At 39.3% G+C, this 21732-nt stretch overlaps 1 non-coding gene across 1 annotated transcript; it reads right to left on the bottom strand.

Moving 5' to 3' along the window:
- Positions 1–7826: 7826 nt before the first annotated feature.
- Trnah-gug (transfer RNA histidin (anticodon GUG)) lies at positions 7827–7898 on the bottom strand. Its single transcript has one exon. It is a non-coding gene; the product is annotated as a tRNA-His (tRNA).
- Positions 7899–21732: the final 13834 nt, after the last annotated feature.

The raw sequence follows: 21732 nt of genomic DNA on the forward strand, positions 1-21732 counted from the left end.
TAGTGGCACGTAGGGATCTTTTTTTTCTTACTGGATTGGGGAATAGACACTACCAGCGACTCCTAAAGCACCGGCAAAGTTAAAATAAAACCCCGGTACAAAAAAACAAAAGAATTCTTACTGTTTTTACTGATAATTTAAGTTATCCCCACAACAATGTGAGTTCATGAAGGAAAGGTTATTTAAATTAATGTAAAGAGACGAAACCTTAACGCAAAGATATTAATGGTTTGCTACTAGCTAACCCATAAGTGAACGAAATAATTTAAGTTCAGAGATACAGTAAGTTAGTATTACGCCTAACTCGTGATATTATCTGACAAGGAGAGACAAGGTTCTGATCACGGATTTCTTCGACTTTGTATACTTTGAGTAGTCCATTACAACAACATAATCTGCAAGTAGTATGGCGTACTATTTAGGCGATTACAAAAAAAAATCACAAGAGAAGCTTTACGCGTCAGCGATGTACCGGTGCGTTGCAGCACAGCCAAGCTGGCGCCAGTCACGTGATTAGCGTTCAGGCTACGTAATCGGAGGATCGCTTGATCGAGTACCGCTCTTTTTTTAATTTATAAGTTTTCAACTCTATTTAGATTATTTCGTACATATTACATGAACTTTTATTGAATTTCCAATGTTATTCCACTATTCACTCACTTTTATTATTACAACAAATATTATGTGACTTATTTCTATGGACAACTTTAAAACTTTATCAAAAGGCTTCAAACTTTTTCACATTTGGTTGGCAACGAGCGATAAATTACATCTCGTGAAGACGATATTAATATATTATATAATATATTAATATATTATATAATATTAACTGAGTGAAAGCTGCTTATTCGTGAGAAAAAGCTAATACTCTTAACAAGAAATGACAGTAAGGAATTTAATACTTGGAGGCCAATGTCAAAATACCCAGACTCATGAAGATGGGTCGACAAGAGGTTCATGAACTTACACCACTTATTGCCCAAACCACCTATTTCTCAGCAAAAAATATCCTTTTGGAAGGGGAAGAGTTACCCAAAAATATAATATCATTCGACATACTCGAATGAAAATAAGAAAAGTAGACTAATTTTCGTGTCGAACGATCACTCACTTCAGATATCGTTCGAATATTAAAAATGGCAACATTAAGTCTTTGAACAAGGTCCTGAACGTGCTTTCCACTACAGTTTACTATCTATCTGAACACCTAGAAATCTGAACTGTTCAGTTTCACTAATCATATGCCCATTCTTTGAAATTAAAACGTCAGGTTTTGTTGAATTGTGTGTTAGAAACTGTAAAAACTGAGTCTTACTGTGATTTGGCGTTAGTTAATTTCCTACAAGCCATGAACTTAGGTCATGAACTGCACTATTTGGGACCGAGCCAATGTTGCACACAACATCCTTTACTACCAAGCTAGTGTCATCAGCAAACAGAAATATTTTAGAGTTACTCATAATACTAGAAGGCACATCATTAATATAAATAAGGAACAGGAGCGGCCCCAACACTGATCCCTGGCGCATCCCCCCCCCCCCCTTGACTGTACCACCCCATCAGATCCCACATCACAGCCATTATCAACATTGTGAATAATGACCTTTTGCTGTCTGTTGCTAAAGTAAGAGATGAACCAATTGTGAGCTGTAATGGTCCAACTTCTGGAGCAATATTTTGTGATCAACAAGATCAAATGTTTCCAGAATCAGAAGGAAACGAGATATTGGCAGAAGTGAAGCTGTGAGGACGGGGTGTGAGTCGTGCTCGGGTGGCTCAGTTGGTAGAGCGCTTCCCCGCGAAAGGCAAAGGTCCCGAGTTAGAGTCTCGGTCCGGCACACAGTTTTAATCTGCCAGGAAGTTTCACGATCAAACGCCTTAGTTAAATCAAAAAATATGCCTAGCGTACGAAATCTTTTGTTTAACCCGTCCAGTAACTCACAGAGAAAAGAGAATATAGCATTTTCAGTTGTTAAACGACTTCTAAAGCCGAACTGTTCATTTGATAGCAAATTGTGTGATATAAAGTGATCAACTATCCTAACATACATAGCCTTTTCAATAACTTAAGCGAACACTGATGGCATAGAAATCAGTCTACAATTATCTACATTATCCCTTTCTCCATTTTTATAAAGCGGCTCTACTACTGACTTCTTGAATCATTCAGGAAGCTGACAATTCCTAAAGCAAAAATTACAAATATGGCTAAATACAAGCCTAACATGTGCAGCACAGTTCTGTAATATTCTGCTAGGCACTCCATCATAACCATAAGAGTCCCTAGTCTTCAGTGATTTAACTATTGACTCAACGTCCCCCCCCCCCCCCCCCATCTGTATCACAGAGGAGTATTTCAGACATCAATATCGGATAGGCATTTGCCAAGAAAATTATATGATTCCCTGTAGAAACTAAATTTTTATTTAATTCACCAGCAATGCTCAGAAAATAATTGTTAAATACTGAACATACATCTGATTTATCACTAACAGAAATATTTTTACTGTGAACTGGCTTTATATTATCGACCTTGTGCTGCTGACCAGACACTTCCTTCGCAACTGACCATATGGTTTTAATTTTATTCTGTGAGGTAGCTATTCTATTTGCATACCACATACTCTTTGCCTTCCTCATAATTTTTTTAAACACTTTACAGTACTGTTTGTAATAGGTTACCGCAGCTTGATCGTGACTACTTCTAACATTTTGATATAATTCCCGCTTTGTTCTACATGATATGCTTATCCCACTAGTCAGCCACCCGGGCTGCAGCTAGTACGCCATTCAGAACGTTCTAATGGAAAGCAACTCTCGAAGAGCATGAGAAATGTTTTAAGGAAAGCGCTATATTTATCATTTATGTTATCGGCAATAACATCCAGCCACTCGTGTCCCTTGCCAAGGTTTAAAATACTCTCTATAGCTGTTAGATTAACTTTCCTACATAGTTTGTAATTATATGCGACATTTGTTTGAGTACAAAAGCCTTTTAGTGTTAAAATTTGTGCATTATAGTCTGAAAGGCCATTCACCCTTCTACTAACAGAAGCCTATCTAGTAATGAAGAATGAATAAAAATATTGTCTATGGCTGTGCTACTGTTCCCCTGCACCCTAGCTGGAAAAAACACAGTCTGCATCAGATTACATGAATTTAGGCGTTCTACTAACATCCTTTTTCTTGCTCCATCACATACAAAATTTATACTAAACTCACCACATACAACTAATTTTTCGTACTTCCTACAAAGTGAATCAAGAACCCTCTCTAGCTTGAGCAGGAATGCTCTGAAGTCAGAGTTAGGGGATCTATAAACCATAACAACTAGAACTTTAGTTTCACTAAACTCAACTGACCCAGAACTACATTCAAATCCCTCTTCAGTGCAGTGTCGTGATACGTATATGGACTCAAATGGAATACTGTTTTTTACCTATGTAGCCACTCCCTCACCCCACAAGGAACTCCTTGAAAAACAGCCAGCTAACCTGTATCCTGGTAAAGAAAGCCTCTGAACAGTCAAATTTTTTAAGTGGTGCTCCGACATACCAATAATTTCAGAGTCAACATCTATACGCAGTTCACTAACTTTATCTCTAATACCTCTTATATTTTGATGAAATACGCTAATTCCTTCTCTACTTGGAAACATGACGTCTTCTAAAGGTGAGACCTCAATTAGAGGAACTTCCTTTAAACAGCTATACCTATCAGCAGACTTCAATCTAAAAAAGGTGCAGCTCTAACACCAACTACCACAGGAATTTTTCCATGAGTGATCCCACCACCATCCACTACACTGTCGCCTATAAGCTTTGCCAGACTCCCCTTCCCATACCTATTGAGGTGCAGGCCATGCCTAGTGAAACCCCATCTACTGATAGACCCACCTGGCACCACTGAAATGTGACCCAAGTCCTCTGCCATCAGCGACCTCCCCAGCCCCATGTTAACACACCTAACAGCCGCATTAAGATGAGGCTGATCATGACGCTGAAACAGTTGCACGAAATGCACATTAGTGCCACCATTTTGAGTAGTTATCTTTACCAGGTCACCACCTACATCATATTCCCCGTCCCTATCAAGACTGTTTCCTGCTCCACCCACTATCACTACCTGATCCTCCTTGATAAAATTCCTAGATAACTCCCCTATGCTGACAGTCAACTCAGCCAACCCTGCACTAGGGTTTGGTTGTTTGGGGGAGGAGACCAGACAGCGAGGCCATCGGTCTCATTGGATTAGGGAAGGATCGGGATGGAAGTCGGCTGTGCCCTTTCAAAGGAACCATCCTGGCATTTGCCTGGAGCGATTCAGTGAAATCACGGGAAACCAAAATCAGGATGAGCGGATGCGGGATTGAACCGTCGTCCTCCCGAATACGAGTCCAGTGTGCTAGCCACTGCGCTTCCTCGCTCGGTTCTGCAGTAGGCTTCACAATGCTGGTGACCTGGTATTCACTCCCCAACACTTCCTGTAACTGCTGGCCCACACCTCTACCATGCGAACTTCCTAGCAGAGCCTTCTTCTTTCTGTTTGGGTTTGCAACTGACCTAGGCCTCCTTACTGCTGAGGACTGCTGCACGTTCCCTACATCTACAGCTACATATACGGAAAGTATAACTGTCTGAAAACCTCCTTCTCCTAGTCACCTTCTTGCCAACTGCCACTTCCCAATTCCCACCAGCCTTCACCCTCCTCAACCTATCTAGTTCCTCCTTTGCGTGTTGTAACTACACCTGAAGGGCACAGATCTTATACCCCTGCTCCTCTATCAACTTATTTCTACTACAGATTCCGCATTCCCAGGAGAGGATATATATATATATATATATATATATATATATATATATATATATATATATATATTAGTTTAGTTACTACAGGAACAAGTGATACGGGGATATAGTTATCTGGTATGTTTTTATCATCATTTTTGTATGCTTGAGGTGCAACTTTAACTATAAGACACTTAGGGAAAGGACTGTCACCAAAAATTTTTTACATGATAGAGCAGGGGCAATCTGATTTCCTTATTTATATATTTTATAACATAGGTACTGAAATGATAGTAGTCCTCTGTCCTGGAGCTGTTCAGCTTGTTTACTAAGTTAGTAATGTCTGTAGCAATAATTCTTCTTCAAGTGAATCTTTCGCTTGTCTTACTCTGTGAATGCAGAAGAAAATCTTTAGCATCAGTTGTAGCTTTACTTTGTGATGAAAGGGAGTTTGGAGGGTTTTTAACTTTATCATATAAAAATCACCATAAACACTGATGTTTTCTTTCATGCCTCAATAATCCTGCACATTGCAGGCACATGTTCGGTAACATGCAGGCCACTGCTTTCTGGCAATGTTTGCGGCAACAAACTTCCAGACCACAAATATTTACATGGGCTGCGGCACCGCCACGAAGCGGGCGAAAGCGAATTAGTGAAAGTGAGTACAGTTCATACACCTCTTTAAATGTGCGCTTCTGATGACCATGCCCCTTTGGTACCCGCAGTTTCCAATGCTTTAGTAGGATGACTGGAGGAATTTGTTAACTCTGAAATAATAGCACAAGCTTTCTGTTAACGTTCCACTGGGATTCGCCAGTGTTGTGACAGAACTATGAATTTCATAAAAGCGATATGTCTAGCAGCTTTAAGGGATATGGAAAGTAATGTATACGAAGTCTATAATCATAGAAAGGGACATCTGACAAGATGCTGTTCACGAGCGTGGACACACGTCGCGTAGGTATAAATAAGTCTTACAGTATGCTGCCCTCTAAACTCAGAACTACAAAATCTGCACCAAAGATTGTCGTTGCCCCAGCGTTTACGTGGATAACCGAGGGTTACGATGGAAATGACGTCCTGTTCCACTGTGGATGTTAGTGGTGCTGTCAGAGATTGTACTAGGGGGAGATACGTCGTATGTTATGGTTATGTGATGCCATCGAAATACGGTTAATTATTTATACCAATGAACCATTTAATAGTGTAATTTATATTCATTGACGAATAATGATCATAATTGACATTACGATATATTCCAACTGTTACTGTTCCTTCATAGTTATGTATTAAGTTATCTATTCATGAACGTGTTTTCTGATTGGCTACTTATGATGTCATAATCAGAATGGTGGGTGTGACCAGACCCATTAATACCCGTTCCCTCCATGCACAGTCAGCAGTTGCACGAGCGTCGAGGGTCGACGGAACTCATCTAGCAGTGTCCATCCACCACTCTCGGTATAATTTATTATAATTTTAACTACTTTTAAGATCGCTGACTATGTTTTCAAAAATCTTAATAAGTATATGTCAAAAAGGAAAGATCAAACCTACAGAAAATTAGGAGAGGTATCCCATAAGGCTCTCTCCTTGGACCATTCCTCTTTGTTGTTTAACTTAATGACTGTTTAAACTATATTGCCTACAAGACTGTTCTATATGCTGATGATCCTACTATGATTTCATCCATGAGAATATGCGATAGACAAAAATAAGGAACTATTTGAAAAAGTAGCTAATGGTGTAATGCTAACCAGCTATCTGCCAACAAAACAAACACAGAAAAAATTTAATGTAATCTAAAGATACAACAAGAAGAGAATCAAAGTGTGAAACTGTTGGGCCTGATAACACATTAAAGCTTGTCATGGGATGAGCATATAAAATACCTGACTGGTAATCTTGCACATGTCATTTTTCCACTACGTAAACTAAGATATTCTATTAACAAAAAATTACTGGTTTTTTTTGTAATTGTACGTTCTTCCAGTCACAGCTGCAGTATGGGATAATATTATGGGGAAATTCACCAGGCACAAACTGCATTTTCAGATGATAGATAAAAGCAAACAGCTGTTTTTCAGGACTGGGTCTGAGAGAATCCTGTAAGGAACATTTCAGTCAACCCAGTATAATGACAACCCCAAGTCTCTGTATGTATAATTGCTAAATATATGTCAAAGAACATATACAGAAAATTTATGCTGAGAATGATTGTACATTTGCACAGTACTGGAAACAACTGCATGCTAGACACATCATTTTCAAGGCTATCACTGATACATAACGGCCACAAATATCTAAATTAGTAAGAGTCCACACCAAGTAAATTTAAGGAACTATTAGAAATACAGTTTTAAAATAAGGCGCATATTCGGTGGAGTAATACCTTCAAAGAAACCTGAAGAACATGTATGTAAATCTTAATTACTAGGAAATAAGAGTATCACAGCTGTGGACGTATTCAGACCACATGTGTAATCATAATATACCTTTTCATACATGTAAATGTAGAGCTACAATATACTGTATAACGTGTAACTGAAAGAAAGTGTTTGTACCTGTGTAATCAATATGCAGTGATATAATGGAAGAAATGATGTATTATCCTTGTTTAATTTTGTAGATATGTAGTGAGATGTTCTAAAACATCATAGATATGTAATGAAGTACACTGAAATATAAATTGTGTAAGGAAATTCATCAGTTTGTAAATGTCTTAAAATGTATGAATTTAACTAAAAAGTACGTGTACATATATAACTTCAATTGACGAAGGCAGTTCCATGGTAAACATGCTGGAAGCCTAATAAATAAACACCTAGAAAAAGTATAGGAATTTAGCAATGGACTCATATTTGGGCCGATGGTGGTTCAAATTCCTGTCTGGCCTTCCAGAACTAGATTTTCTGTGATATGCCCGAGCTGCTGGAAAACGTTACGGATTTGTTTTAAAAAAATCTTGGCAGGCGTTCGTTATCTTTCAGGAAATTCATAAACTTCCTCAACTTTAGCAGAAAAAAATTGTCGATTTGCCGTGACCAGGATTCGAACCTGGGTTCTTGCGGCCACAACGCAATGTCCTAACCACTAGACTATCACGGCTGACGGCATACGCCAGCGCAAGTAACTGACTTGCTTTCCCTGGCTGGTGGCTGCAGGCTGCTTTAGTGGGTCCCGCATAGCAGCGTCAGTCACTTCGACTGGCTCGTGCCATCCGCCTGAGGTACAAAATCCTTTACTATTGCTTATACCTCAGTATAGATTTGTTTCCCTAAACTGCAAAGCTTGGAATCTTGGATTCTAGCAGTATGTTAGCATACGTCCATAACTCTACAAAGAAGAGTGAAGTTGCACTATGAGAAACACATTCGTTTGTTTGCTGTGACCAGTATATGAAGTATTTCAGCATCCTACAAAATATACCTACTTGCTCAAGTTATGGGAAAGCATATCCTCTATAGGCGTTATGAAATATCAAACACATATCCGTCACTAAGGTGGAAAAGTATACACACAATGGTAACTTTTCCATCCGCTCACAACGTGCCCCGCGCGAAGTGTACAATAATTGCTAATTTTCCACCGGAAATAGATGTTCCCTCGACTACGAACATTTTATTTGAGTATTTACGTCAGACTAAGGCGCAAAAACAAAACAGCTGAAGTTTATTAAGCTTCATCCAGACACCATTGAACTCAATAACGCTTCATGAATATTACACAGATGTATTTTTGATATGAAATCTATATCAATCAGAAATGAGCAAAGAACGGCAACAGGATGGCACACATGCCACAATTAATCAACCTCAACAAATATGTGTTTACAAATATATGTTTGCATGCCTTTTTTCTATTTTTGACTGGTACTATCCTGTAACAACGTATACACGCCCTGTATAAGATCTAGTATTGTTTATGGGGATACTTAGTGTTACCAATGTGAATCATGTGGCTGGATATACTGACGAATAATGATGTGTGGAACACAGAAGATTTTTATTTTCAATTTGTGGATGAGTGGTTTTATTCTTTAACACAAGGTTTCAGACTATGATGACACTCTGATATATGACTGCTTCATTTGCGTTATTATGAGCTATTCTCTTCCTTGGTACAACCCTGAAGATGGCAGGTGATCCTGGGAAACTATGTTCAAGAGTGTGTAAAAGTACAAAGATATACTCGTATGTCAATAGTGCAATCACTGCGTCCAGGTCCGTACCGCGGAAGGTCAAAAACCGGCCCGCCAAAAATATTCTGAAAGTATAAATTATGTACTCAGACTATTTAAAAAAAATATTTTTCTGTACATGACAATTCGTTTGAGCACAACCCTTATAATTTTTTCTAGTAGCGTACAATTAACTTCTGAATAATTAGAATGCTTAATGGCTAGTTATAAGTAAATTAAATACATAGTTGCTACGGTTTGCAGCGCAGGGGAGTGCGTTGAAGAGCGGGACGGAAAGGAGCAAACTGTCCAGCCAGCACAGCATGGTTATATCGATCCACGTAAAAGCTCTGTACACACGAATGCAAAGCAAGAATTTTTTTTTAATGAACAAGCAAATTTTATAAATCGATTTCAAACTCTGGCAACTTCTGACATATCTGTTAACTCGGAGAAGGCTTATTTATTTAAACACCTTTTTTGTGCTCGTAACTCGAACGATAACTTAAGTCTGGTCCACACGCATTGTTTTGTCGTCAGTCTTGCATGATAATGCCAGAAAATGTACCACTGGAGCCCCTAAACACATAAAATTGGCATCATCAGCCACGGAATGGCGACATGAATTTACCAGTCGATTTGTTTCACCAGAAAGGAAAGTCGAAAGGCTGTTGAGAAATTGGAAGCCATTTGTTCTGATGATGAATTTTATGCTTACGCGAAGCATAGAGCGCAAAGATTACGTAATCTTAAAGTGAACGAACATGTATTTGCGAGAAAGCTCATTAATGATGTTATTTTTGAAGCTGAACTGGAAGCATTAACAAAAGACTTTGCATTTGTTAACTGTAGAGGTTCTTCCGGAGGACGGAGTTTAATGCATCAGAGTTTTACTTATAATTATCAGTCTTACGGCTTTTAGTTTCCCACCAGCCAGTCTAAGTACATCAATAGCTGCATCATAGCTTTTAAATGGTTTTTCTTTCTCTTGATAGAAGACTGGTCACTGGGCGATGGTGTGTCACAGCTTGATACACTTTTTGTTACAGGTTCCACTCTTCCCTCTCTTGATGTTAGATAAGTGGCAAATTCAACAACTGTTGGCACGTCTTCTTTATTTACTAATTCTTTTTCCTCATCCTCCTAATTAAAATAAAACAAATCTTTTTATTTCTTACATTCCACAAAACAAAATCAAAACGAAACATTTATTTAATTTTTCACTATTATTTGACTGATCCACCCCTTTTGCCTTTTCTGTTTCCAAAGATCGAAAGAGAATGGACAGACATAGCTGAAGATTTAAACACGAAATGGTAGTTTCCTCATTGCCTTGGTTTAATTGACGGGAATGATGCCACCAAGGTGTGATGGATCGTATTATTTTAATTACAAAACACTCACAGCATTTTACTTATGGCAGTTGCCAACGTTAATTGCTTATATGTCTACTGTGAACAAATGACCGGACTTCGGATGGACAGGTCATTGCAAACACAAGGATTTATGAAAAATTGTCGCAAGGTAGCCTCAAGATACTTAAAAGCAGAGAAAGTTTCAAATAGTAATCAAGTACTTCCCTACGTGTTTGTCGGTAATGAAACATATGGACAGCGATTTGATTTTCTTAAACCGCATTGAAGAAGCAGCTTAAAATGAAACACACGAAGTTTTAATTATCGTTTGTCATGAGGTCGACGTGTCGTTGAAAACACATTTGGAATAATGGCATCTCGTTTACGAATTTTGCATACTGCCATTAATTTAGAACTAAAAAATACTGAAATCGTAGTGATGGCTTGGTTGTACTGCATAATTTTTTAAGAAGACTGTGTTCTCAAAACTATTTATCACCTGAGATACTCGGTGCAGAAAATATAGAGGATGGTTCTCTAGTATTAGGAGCGAGATGTAACTCTGAAATTATGCATGATCTACAACTTGGCAGACAAGATCTGATAATGGAAAGTGCAAGAATGGTAACGGACAGTTTTAAATATACTTCAACAATAAAGGATCAGTACGCTGGCAAGACAAAGCCATCGCGTAATTTAAAAAGTAAATGAAACAGTGTACTTCTAATGGATGTTTACATGTCGCATAGCAAAAATATGTATACTGTGCTTTAAACATCTAGGCACTAATTAGAAAATAAACGCTGCAGAAATTTATTTCGTTTGTATTGAGTTATTAACTACGTTGCACATTACTTCCTTTTGTTGAAAATACAGGAGAACCCCAATATAACTCACAAAAACTCAGGTACATAATACTTGTAACAGTACTTATAAAAACACAAATTGCCTTGTTTTCTACGGGGAACGCAATAATGGTTGTTGATCAAAAAAAATTAAAAGTTATTTTTGTTACTTACCTCCTTTTCTGAACCGTCGATGTTTCATCGTGATCTTCTCGGGTGTTGGCCTCTGACATTCAAGAAGGAAAATAAATTAAAGTACCACAAAGAAGGTTTACAAATGTCTTCCGTTCCAACTCCAGGTCTTATAGTTGCTTTTGCTTTCGTACTCTCTCTGTGGTAAACTGTTCGGAATTTTCTGGTGATCAATTCTTTTGTTGTTCCAGGATACACTTTCTTATACTTATTGACCAAAGCCGCGTATGCCTGGTTTTTCTTGTCTCGGTCGCTGTAATCCTTAGATTTTACTTGCCAGGGGCAAGGAAAGCTTTGGTACAGTTTTATGAGCTCCGTCGACCGTCGTAAGTCTGCCATTTTCTTGCGCCGCTACACACAATAAAATAACAGTTGTAACCACCAAAAGTCATCGAGAGTACTATTTGTCCAGAACAATTTGATGAGCCCGCTGGTGCTGCCAACATCGGAGCAAATCGGCACTAGTTGAAAGATGTTCAATTGTCTCCGAGCGCTGACAACGTTAAGCCGCCCTAGAAGCGTCGTATTAATTGTACACATTTAATGGTTTGTGTCCACTAGCAGATAACTTCTGCAAGCGTTTGCTGAGGTGCTTAAAACAGAAACTTACTCAGGTTTACTTTTTGAAGCCGTTGGGGCAATTTCAGCAACTTGCTGGAAGTACTAGTTGCAGAAGTGTTTCCACTACAGTCGTGTTGTGACATAGACAAGCGGAAGTTCACAGTGTCGTGCTTAAAAAGCAGAGCAGCCACCAACGTTGTTGCATTATTATTAATGAATAAAAATCATTATGAAACACAAAAATAAACAGAAAAAAGAAACGTTCGGTTGAAGTCATGGATACAATGGAGAACATACACAAAATGGCCCAAAATTTAAAGACGTCTGTACTGTCATTCGACTTGCCTTTCTGGTGAAACAAATCGATTCACGTCGTACTTTCGTGGCTGGTGGTGTCAATTATACGTGTTCAGGTTTTCCAGTGGTAGGTACATTTCGTTCGGCCTTTGATCGATAAGACTGACGTTTGTCTATATGCACAAACTTAGAGGCAGCCTTGCATGTACACAAAGCTCCAGCCCATCAGTCTTTCAAACTCCATTCAGTTCACGCAATACTGTCAAACTTTCGCCCACATGCAACGTTTTATTTGACAAATGTGGCATGATCATGCAAGATTGATGACAAAACGGTGCGTGTGGACCAGGCTTTAAGTGTAGACCAGGCTGTAAAGCTACTTTACGAGTTCAGCGGGCGGCAGCGATATTTGTGAACAAAGCGCCTTCTTTGAAGTGCGGCTCCCTTGTAGCGCGGTTCCTTTGGCATACGGAGCACACTTTGACACGGAAGTAGCTCGATTGCTTCACGTTCGCGTTCTAAAGAACGAATCTAAATAAAATACACAAATTTTACCACTTTGTCCGTAAGGAGCGATTCGATATTATCTAGACTTGTACCGTTTCTTTTGCATCGATATGGATAATATAAAGCGTGAAGTTTATAGAGAAAATAGGAAATTTTTGACTGAGTTGACTCAACAATATTGTCTTACACTGTCTGATAGGTCTGGAACTGTTTCAGTTTGCCTCATATGCAACACAACTGTCACTTTTGTTAAAAGCACTAATTCAAAGGCACACTAGGAAACAACTCAGCAGCAGTTCCATAAAAATTGTCTTCTGGGTAGTGAAGCTTGTAAGGACAAACTCAGGTACACCTAGCTTCTTACAAGAAGAGCACAGCCTTCCAGTTCGCTCACAAGCGAGCAAGACAAATCTGCAGAAGCAGCGATGCGTGTGTGTTGGACGCTCAATAAACACCAGAAACCTTTTTCAGACTCTGAGGTGAATGTTGGAAGTGACCGTGGCACTTCTTGAAGAGAAAAATGATGTTCTTGCCGCATTTCGAGGTATTCCATTGTCGGCAAGATGTAGCAGAAAAAGAACCGAAATTATGGGTGCTGACAATAAAAACGGTTTGCTCGAACTTCTGCAGAAGCCGCATTGCTACGCCGTAGCACTAGATGAATCATGCGACGTTGTTGAACAGCTGTCCCTTTTCGTGCGATTTTTGGATATTGAAAGTAAAGTATTTAGGAAAGTATTGCTAACAATATTGTCGTGCAAAGGAAAGACTCACAGAGAAGATATATTCAAGACTTTTGATGACTTTATGATAAAAGCAAACGTTAGTTATGGTAAAATGGTGTCTGAAACTTCCTGGTAGATTAATACTGTGCGTCGGACCGGGACTCTAACTCGGAACCTGACGGTTCCCCAACGATGGTTGGCAAAGGAAAAGGACTAGTAGAGAGAATCAAAGACAAGAACGCTGTCCTATTATCTTTTCAGTACATAATTCACCAGGCAGCCCTTTGTAGAAAACTTTTAGCGTACCTCTGAAAGAAGTAATGGACAGGTTGAATCGAGTTGATTAATGTTAAGAGGTATCGTTCTGCTCTTCAGCACAGACAGTTCAAAGAGTTGCATTCTGAGTGTGATTCGGCGCATTCTGACTTCCTGCAGTACAACAATGTTCGTTGGCTAAGTAAATGTTGAACGTTTTTGGCAAATGGTACATTTAAATGCGCTCAATACCTTGCCGACACGGTTGCTCAGCGTATACGGTCAGAGGGTTAGCTGCTCTTTGTAATAAAAAAAACTGAGTGCATGGATCAACGATGAACTTGAATATGCTTCGTGGGACGTCCACCACGAACAACGACAACGACCGACCGATCATGAACAAAATGAAATTAAAAAACAAAAAAAAAAAACAAAAAAAATACCAAGCCTGAGCAAATTGACGCAATGGTTAGCACACTGGTCTAGTATTTAGGTTTCCCGTGATTTCCATAAATCGCTCCGGGAAAATGCCGGGATGGTTCCGTTGCAAGGGCACGGCCTATTTCCTTGTCCCTCAGTGGCGACGCTAGGCGAAAACTGAACTTCGGCGACGAATCAGCTTTGCGAGGCTCCTTCACTTTCCAGTCAGAAAGAAAATGTTAAATTAGCTGAATTGTACACTAATAACAATTATACACAAATTTTATTATTATAATACACGTGGGTTATTGCAATGACAAAAATTACATTAAACAAACACACATTAAAATTAACGAAACTTCCTGCTTTTCGCCTCACTGAACTTTTTTTTACGATTACGTCGCAGTTAATACCAGCCGCTGTTTCCGCTTCAACTGATAGTGCTGAGAACGCATATAGTTTTTCTGGCACATCGTGCGTCTTAAGTATGTCTTCATCAATTTTAACTCTGAGAAACTTCTCTCGGCAGAAGCTATACTGACCAGAACTGTGAGCATTATTCTGATTGTTATGTAAAGATCTGGATACACTTCTTACAATTTCTAGTATGTACTGAATTGTGTTTGATTGAGTCTTGTAGGCTGGATTTTAAAAGTTGAGAGTTCCTCATAAAGTTCGAAAGGCTGTATGACGCTATTTTCGCTTTTCGAAGATGGTTCAAATGGCTCTAGGCACTATGGGATTTAACATCTGAGGTCATCAGTCCCCTAGACTTAGAACTACTTAAACCCAACTAACCTAAGGATATCACACACATCCATGCCCGAGGCAGGATTCGAACCTGCGACCGTAGTGGTCGCGTGGTTCCAGATTGAAGCGCCTAGAACCGCTCGGCCACAGCGGCCGGCGCTTTCTCGAAGTATTGTACCTAAATCATCATAATGTTTGTGAAGGTCGTCCTAGGATAACGATTTCAAATAATTCATACTGTAAATAAAACCAAATCGTTCAAAATATTCGTTGAGAGCTTTGAATCGACAGTCAGTGTCGGCTATTATAGCTTCTATCATTGTGTTAAAAAAGCTAACACTGTACTGCATTTCAGCAGATTGTATAGGTTCATCAATTTCTTCATAACCGAACATTCGTTTTTGTATGTGCTATTCTTTTGAGTCTCAATTTCGTAATTACTTTTTTCTACAAACAGTCGAGCTTTTGCAACGCTTGTTTCAAATCCTGTGTTACGGAATTTTTGAATCCAGTCACGAAATGAACTTAAAGTATCAGTAGCGACTTTCAGGTTCACTTGAACCGATTGATATAGTTTCCTTATATTGTTGAGACGTAATAAAATCTCATAAGACACGTTTATTGCAACAACATACTGAATAATAAACATTTCCTTCAAGACTGCTTCACAGTCGCTAAGACTTTCAGAATTATCTTCTATTTTTCAGGTCACTCGCACTTTCGATGACATCATCAAATTCCAAATATCGCTTTTACAGCTCCGATTCTACTTTCCCATCGTATTTCAGACAAAGGTTTCAACGGAAATTTCAATTTAGTTTTTAACGCTTGCTTGATTTTGTAAAAGACACATAAACTTTATTGACGAAGCCGAAAACGTTTTATCGATTGCAGAAGTGGAAGCGGCACCTAGGAAAAGCAAATTCCAACAATGCTATCCGCAGGGCGTGTACAAAGCTCATGGGTTAATATTGAGTATTCTTGTTCTAAAACCTTTATTGACGCCATCCGTATCGGCACTGTTATCATATCCCCATCCACGACAGTTTTGGATGTCTACGCCATTATTTTCTAGCTCCTCTAAAATGGCATTTGTTAAATACTCCCACGTTGTTTCTGCGACGGCAATAAACCCAACGAAATGTTCCTCTGTATCTCCAGTTGAGGAATTACAAAATCTTAATGTTACTGACATTTGTTCCACAAGGCTCGAATTCCTGGTACAATCGAGCATGAAGGCATTACATTTTGCTTGTTTGGCTCTGTTTATATGTAATTAATTTCAAAATGGTTCAAATGGCTCTGAGCGCCATGGGACTTAACTTCTCAGGTCATCAGTCCCCTACAACTTGGAACTACTTAAACCTAACTAACCTAAGGACATCACACACATCCATGCCCGAGGCAGGATTCCAACCTGCGACCGTAGCGGTCGCGCGGTTCCAGATTGTAGCGCCTAGAACCGCTAGGCCACCCCGGCCGGCTTATGTAATTAATTCATTTTGGATGTCGTGGCTAAGATAATGCTGACAAGGTTGTTTTTCGTTCATACGTTGCAAGTGCTCTTTTAGTGTTAGATCATATTTGGATGACAATTTAAATAGGTCTATAAAATTTCCACTTTCCCGCTATTGTTCAGGTTAAGGGATTCTCGATGCCCTCCAGACACCGGATCGTGCGAAGCTAAGTATTTTATAATATCGATCAGTCTTTCGAAAAAGTTTTACCAATACTTTTGTGATTCCCTAATCAGCGTCTCGTTTTCCTTATCTATTGTTTTTCCGTATTTAATTCCTAATGATACACTTCATGTGGCCTTGACTTTGTTATGCCTTTGCAATATCCTACTCAGATCTTTTCAGTAACAATATCCTTCTTTTAAGTGTGAAAAAGTCGACATGGAAAGCAATAAACTTTGTCTTGAGATATGGCATAAGTTAACCATCTGCGATGTTGCTTTTCGCCGTTACTCAATTTTCTAGTAAAATGAAATTTAGTGAAATGTCTTTTATTTACATCTTTGGGGTAACTTTCATCAGGTTTCTCTAGGTTTTGTTGGGGACCATTTTGAGTTAAATTATCACGATGCGAATCTGTTACTGATAATACCCACTTTCCCAGATAAAATTCTGTAAATGACTCTCTTATGTGAACGGTTTGCTCTTGATTATCACTTTTGAAGTCTTTATTGGGCTCACAATCCCGGATCACAGCAGTTTCACCCAACTCTGATGCTTTATCAGAAAGGGTAACAAATTCATTCGACCCTGAAGCTGGTTCTGTTTCAGAAGCTAAAGACACTTGGATAAGAGCTTCATCGGAGGCCTCTGGAGCAGTTACACCTGAAGTTTTCTTAGAAACTTCATCATACTCGAACTCGTAGCTTGGATGGATATAATCGTCTCAGCTTTCTTTTTCTTTTTGAAGCACCGGATTCCCATTTTCTCCCTACGCCTCTCTCTCTTGAAGGTCCTCCAGAAATGATGATCTAAGAAACATTTTGTGATAAGTACGCTGATAAGCACAGTAGGGTACCCAGTGTCATAGCATTGAGCGATTAGGCTGTGCGATTGTAATATATTGCAGAACCTTTTTTTTACTGTGTCATGTATGATAGCTGCCAAATAAATACGCCAAGAAATGTATTTCTATATTGACTTACCATAGGATGGTATGTATGTATGGCTGAAATTGGTACAACCACACCTTCAGAGATAAATGACTTGTTCACTCGTACCAGTTCAATAACTTGAAAAAAGAGTGAAGTGTCACATCGTAGGATTGGTTTCAGAGAGCTGGCATTATTGACCAAGACAATGCTCCTGCGCGTTTTGTCTCTTCCACGGCTCATTGTTGCATTTGCTTGTTGTTGGATCGAAATGTCAGTACTGAAAAACTATTCATACCAAACAGGCTGTAAATGTGGTATAAAGAAAAGTAAGTGTATTTTCCGTTTAACATACATCAGTCTTTACTATGACGATCAACTACCTCTCTAAGTATATAATTTAATTATTTATTTTGCAAAACGTTTTTAGTCTGCATTAACGACTTTACAACACAAGTCTCCTTCGAGTTGCTGTGTTCATGCGCATGCGCTTATTCGCGACAGGTAAACCCTGCGTGAATTGTGTAATGTAATAGTCCTACCAGAACCAGACTGCAGTCTCAAACTTGGACGCTTGGCGCGCTGCCGCATCGGTGTACGCCTTAGATGCATCTTGTAGTGGAGCATAACTGTCATAATGTTGCTAGACGACCCTAGATAAATAGTACTACATTCATACAGAAATAGGGACGGACAACTAAGTAGCTAAAGTGTTAAGAGCTTCAACAACTTTTTTGCGAGACCCCCATAGATGCGGGGTTGTCAGCGGTCCCCGACATCGCTGACCCCTAACTGCTCCTCTGCTCCCCATCCTTACTTAACCGACCCCGTGATCCGTCTCTGATGACCTCGTTGTCGACGGGGCGTTTAACACAATCTTCTCCTCAATATGGAGCTACAGGAAGAGGGAAATTAATGTGTGATCTGATAAAGTGAGTCTTCTTTCCACCGCAAGCTTATATCCTAGAAAAAGACATAGCAAATTAAGAATTTTATGCACTCTCCAACAATTTCTGAATATAAAATTAATTCGGAAACAGTCATTTCATTATTCCCAAATTGTATGTCAGATCTCCAGAAGGAATTTGCAGCAAGATTCCAAAATTTTTCAGAGATACAGAAACTGTCGCGATTCTTAAAATCGCCTTTTGAAGTGTCTCCAGCGACAGACTGGACGAATAAGGCTGCAAAGTTGGTCTACCTTTCAAAGCCTTTACTCAAAATCGAGATAATAAATTTGCAGGAAAACATTTCCCTACAAACGTACAGAACTCCATCCGCTGAAGGATTCTGGAGGAAGCATGTCCCAGAAAAATTTGAAAATTGCAAATAATTAGTTATATATCTGGCTAGCATGTTTGGCTCGACAGGTATTTGTGAAATTCCATTCTCAAAAATTAATTTTTTGAAGAGCAAGTATCGCTCAAGATTAACAGCCGTCCACCTTGAAGACACTATTCACATAACCTGCTCCCCATGTGAAACTAACTTTAATAACCTAGCTCAGGACAGTAAATGTAATTCCTCCCACTGATTTTTAGCACAAATATGCCAAATTAAAAATAGTACTGAATACACGTTTCTTTCATGGATTTTTCAATGCAAATGTGCATTTATATTGTATTTCATATTTTTGTGAGTGAAAAAAAAAAATACTGAAGAATGTAAGTTTTTCTGGATTTTTAATACAAATATGCCTGTCTATTGCATTTCTTGTTGGTTTAAGACTGAAAATTAAAGTAAAAATTAGTAAGAAATATGAGCTTTTTTCTGGATATTTGGATACAAATATGCCAACCTATTGCATATCAGATTATTTTGGGAGTGAAAATTAAAATATAAAATTAGTAAGGAGTATGACTTTTTTACTTTCGACATCAATAAAAATTTTCAAATGTACCTGGATCTCATCCAAAATTTAAGAATTTTTAGCATATTGCAGCCCCGTCAGCAACTGTGATAGACTAATATTTTGAAGAATCAGCCTCAGTTGCACAAATTTTTCGGTCTTTAGGAAGTTTCGGCTAAATTAATCTAGCCTTCTTCAGAAGCATAAAATTATTATAATATGCATGACAAGGGAACCTCCCCATCGCACCCCCCAAGATTTAGTTATAAGTTGGTACAGTGGATAGACCTTGATAAACTGAACACAGATCAATTGAGAAAACAGGAAGAGGTTGTGTGGAACTATGAACAAAATAAGCAAAATATACATACTGAGTAGTCCATGGGCAACGTATGCAACATCATGGACATTGTAAGCTAAGCAGCGCCGTGGTCCCGTGGTTAGCGTGAGCAGCTGCGGAACGAGAGGTCCTTGGTTCAAGTCTTCCCTCGACTGAAAATTTTACTTTCTTTATTTTTGCATAGTTATTATCTGTTCGTTCGTTCATTGACGTCTCTGTTCACTGTTGAAAATTTTACTTTCTTTATTTTTGCATAGTTATTATCTGTTCGTTCGTTCATTGACGTCTCTGTTCACTGTAATAAGTTTAGTGTCTGTGTTTTGCGGCCGCATCGCAAAACCGCGCGATTAGTAGACGAAAGGAGTGCCTCTACAATGGGAACCGAAAACATTTGATCGCAAGGTCATAGGTCAACCGATTCCTCCACAGGAAAACACATCTGATATATTCTATACGACACTGGTGACGGCATGTGCGTCACATGACAGGAATATGTTGTCGACCCACCTAACTTGTACACTAGGCGAATGGGTAAAAAGATTCTTCTACCTTGCCCGTTTAGGTTTTCTTGTGGATGTGATAATCATTCCCAAAAAAGGGATGAAAATATAAGAGTTTGTCACATAAACTGAAAATAAGAAATTGAACTTTTCACTCGATGGAAGATTTGAACCAAGGACCTTTCGTTCTGAAGCTGCTCACGTTACCACGAGACCACGGCGCTCCTGCGTTCCTGCTCTCCTTGATGTTGCCTATCTTCCCTTGAACTACTCAGTTTGTATATTTTGCTTATTTTTTCACAGTTCCACACAACTTCTTCCTGTTTTCTCAATTGATCTGTGTTCAGTTTTTCAAGGCCTATCCACTGCGCCAATTTATAACTAAATCTGAGGGGGGTGCGATGGGGAGGTTCCCTTGTGAGTAAGGCACAGTCAACACTAAAATAAAAACTTTTAGTACCGTGGTATCATGTCGAATGAAACTACTTAACTGAAATCCAGCCCCGGCATCTCTTCACCACGCGGTTCGTTGACAGCAGCAAGTACGTTGGCACTTACCACTGCACGCGGAATTGGATATGGTACCACGCTACTATAGGTTTTAATTTTAATGTTGACTGTGCCTTACTCAGGCATGTTATAGTAATTTTATGCTTCTGAAGAAGGCTAGATTAATTTTGCCGAAACCTGGCAAAGACCAGAAAATTTGCGCAACTGAGGCTGACTCTTCAAAATATTCATCTAAAATCACTTGGCGACCGCTGTCATAGGATAAATCGAAAACGCCTAGGAGTCTTCTGTTTACTCCGACATGCCATCACGTACAACAATTGAAGAGAGAGGCGGCAAAAGCGTACTCATTCGCACTATGGGCAATGAGAAATCGCGAATGACCGTGATGTATGTGCTTACCGACAGAACAGATAAGCGACCCTGCGTCGTCCTCAGTCATGAAACAACACCGACATCTGGTGTCGTTTTCCGTTGCAACGGAAAGGAATTGATGCCCAGCGAGTTGGTTATAGATTGGCTCCGAACAGTCCGAACTACACTACTGGCCATTAAAATTGCTACACCAAGAAGAAATGCAGATGATAAACGGGTATTCACTGGACAAATATATTATGCTAGAACTGACATGTGATTACATTTTCACGCAATTTGGGTGCATAGATCCTGAGAAATCAGCACCCTGAACAACCACCTCTGGCCGTAATAACGTCTTGATACGCCTGGGCATTGAGTCAAACAGAGCTTGAATGGCGTGTACAGGTACAGCTGCCCATGCAGCTTCAACACGATATCACAGTTCATCAAGAGTAGTGACTGGCGTATTGTGACGAGCCAGTTGCTCGGCCACCATTGACCAGACGTTTTCAGTTGGTGAGAGATCTGGAGAATGTGCTGGCCAGGGCAGTAGTCGAACATTTTCTGTATCCAGAAAGGCCCGTACAGGACCTGCAACATGCGATCGTGCTGAAATGTAGGGTTTCGCAGGGATCGAATGAAGGGTAGAGCCACGGGTCGTAACATATCTGAAATGTAACGCCCACTGTTC

This window comes from Schistocerca serialis, chromosome 2, assembly GCF_023864345.2.
Source record: "Schistocerca serialis cubense isolate TAMUIC-IGC-003099 chromosome 2, iqSchSeri2.2, whole genome shotgun sequence".
NCBI classification, from domain to species: Eukaryota; Metazoa; Arthropoda; class Insecta; order Orthoptera; family Acrididae; genus Schistocerca; species Schistocerca serialis.